The sequence below is a fragment of the Choristoneura fumiferana genome, chromosome 7 (genome assembly GCF_025370935.1).
Source record: "Choristoneura fumiferana chromosome 7, NRCan_CFum_1, whole genome shotgun sequence".
Classification (NCBI taxonomy): domain Eukaryota; kingdom Metazoa; phylum Arthropoda; class Insecta; order Lepidoptera; family Tortricidae; genus Choristoneura; species Choristoneura fumiferana.
This window is the reverse complement of record NC_133478.1, coordinates 414,120-417,155: the sequence shown is the minus strand read 5'-3', so window position 1 is coordinate 417,155 and position 3,036 is coordinate 414,120.

Below are 3,036 nucleotides of genomic sequence, written 5' to 3'. Positions count from 1 at the left end.
TTAGGTTTGATTTATTAAAAAGAAGGGTATGTGAGGTCAGCGTAGGATTCATAATAAAATAAAAGGTAGGTTTTGTTAGGTTACGTTTAATTTAAAAAAATGGTAGGTTATTAGTTAGGTTAGTCAAACAATAAATAAAATAAATATATTTATATATCGCAGCGTCAGGTGGTCGGGAGGCACTCGCTGGAGGCGGATCACATACCTGGGACTGATCCATGACGGATATCCTACGCAGGTTATTCTACCGCGAAAATAATAACACCGTATTATCACTGAATCACTAATTTAATGATTTTAGAGCACAAACAATTAAGCAGAATAAGGATTGCACTAATTTAAATGGATTTAGAGCCAATGGGTTTATAGGCATGCACTACGTGCGGCGATCTGTCAACGAATGACATGCCGACCGCCACCGCCATGACACCTACAACTCCATTCGGTGTTACCCGCTCTAAAAAATAATAAATATCAAACTACCTTCAATAAATAACTTAAATAAACTATCAAGTAAACAATTCGCAATCAATAATCAACTATAACTATAGCGCGCGCCGTTACGGCCGTCCTGCATCTTCACACGTCCTCGTGTGTAAGGTCCTCGTCATCATCTGTAAGCAAACAGACACCCAATTGTACACACCATTTTATACTCGGTCATTCTGACCGCTTAAAAGTGAATCAGTTTAGCAATTACAACCTGTCGTATCACATACACTGTTTTTCGCCACGTTAGACCTTTACAATTAGAAAATATACACGCAGACATACAAATACTCCAAAGACCGTATAAGCATCATGAATAAACTCTACATACTTAGTTTACAACTGGTGCCACGAAGGCCTTCAAACGCCACCGAGGCTAACGTATGCTACGGGAACCATTGGCTGCCACGAAGGCTTATAAGTGCCACGAAGGCTTGTAAGTGCCACGAAGGCTTGTAAGTGCCACGAAGGCTTATAAGTGCCACGAAGGCTGTGAGGTGCCACGAAGGTCAATGGTTGCCACACAGGCTAACACGCGCCACGAAGGCCAATAGGTCCCACCCAGGTAAACGGGTGCCATGTAGGGTAACGGGTGCCACGAAAGCCAATGACTGCCACTCGGGCCGAAGAGCACGACAGAAGTTAACGCATAAACTGGACATAAGACATTACGGCTGTTCTTTTAGTACTCACCAGCGCCGTTATCGGGACATCCTGACTCCAAGCTATTTCTGGGAATTTCTAACCCAACGTTCAACTCCAAAGGAACATAACACTCCGGCATAGGCCGTATGCGATCATGGGCGTATTTATAAGTTCTATTGGAGTTCAACGCCTTTAGCAGATATCTGTCACCATCAAGCAGCTCGACCACTCTATACGGTCCCTTGAATTTGGGTTCCAATTTTGTTTTGTTGCGCTCGTGGTTTTCCAACAAAACGTATTCGCCTACTTTATAGTTCTTTACTTTAGCTTTATTGTTATCAAATCTAGCTTTCTCTATCGACGCACATGCGTCTATTGCTCGTGCCGCTTGCTCTCTAACCTCGTCTAAGTTAACGTCTGTCTCATCTGCGTCTAAAGTCATCAATTGCAGTGGCCTAGCTACTCTTCCTATCAGGAGCTCTAGGGGACTTGACTTGATTGTGCGATTAACTGTACAGTTAATGGCCAGCTGAACGTCAGGTAGTGCAGTTTGCCATGATTTATTATTTCCCGTTTCAACTGCCGTCAACATATTTTTCAAAGTGGACATGACCCTCTCTACTTGACCATTAGCGCGACTGCTACCTGTGGCTATTAGATGTAGGCTTATATTGTGTGTGCTACAGAAGTCCCTAAATTCTGTTCCAGCAAAGCACCTACCTTGGTCTGCTATTAAACGAACTGGAGCACCGAATAATGACACGCTTGAGCGTAAGGCCTTTATTGCGCTTTTGGAGTCTATGCTTAAAGAATGGTGCAAAAGCACATACTTTGTGAATGCATCAATCGTCACGAACACATATTCTTTTGCGTCTCTTTTACCACTAAGTTTTCCCGTTGCATCCATGTGAATGGTATGCCACGGTATAGTTATTTTTGGTATCGGATGTAGTTCCGCCTGAACTTTACCAGAGTGTGATTTGGCTACTCTACATGTAATACAATTTTCGACGAATTTCCTAACATACTTGTTCATGTTTGGAAACCAGTAGTGACAAAAGGCCTTTTCTAATGTCTTTTCCCACCCCAGATGCATAATGCTCTCATGCACGTGATTTATAATAGCCCACTGAAATGCCCTTGGCACTATAGGTAACCAAACACTCCGATTATTACGCTCTATCTTACGGTGCAATACACCTCGCCTCATCTCATATGTTTTAGCAACCTCGTCACTTAGTTCTTTAGCCTCTAGCTTAGTTATAATAGAATTTACCTCGCTATCTTTATGTTGCTCTACATGTAGCCAAGAATCTGATATTTCAGTCAAATTTACACGTTTCTGTTCTACTTTTGACAATAATGTCGACGTCACTGGTAGAGGGTTTCGCGAAAGGAAATCTACGTGACCCATATCTTTACCTTGGCGGTATTCGATATCGAATTCAAATGTTTGAAGAAAACACCACCACCTATGGACACGTGGGGTGAGGTCTACCTTTGATTTAGATGCTTTAACAGCATTACAATCGGTTACTACCACGAATTTCCGTCCTTGCAAATAATGACGAAAGTGTTTAATGGCATTCACAACGGCAAGGGTCTCCAACTCATAAGAGTGGTATTTGGACTCAGCAGTGAGGGTTCGGCGGCTATAGTACTCTACAACGCGTAATTTACCATCGACTTTTTGCATTAATATAGCGCCATAGCCTTCAGCGCTGGCATCCGTATGTAACTCAATCGATTGACTCGGATCAAATATAGTCAAGACGGGGGTGTCAGTCAGTATGTCGATTATACCTTTCCGAATACTCTCTAATTCTGGTGTCCAAACAATTTTACCTTTTCCAGAAGTTAATCGATACAGAGGGGCAGTTCTTTGTGAAAACCCTGGAACGA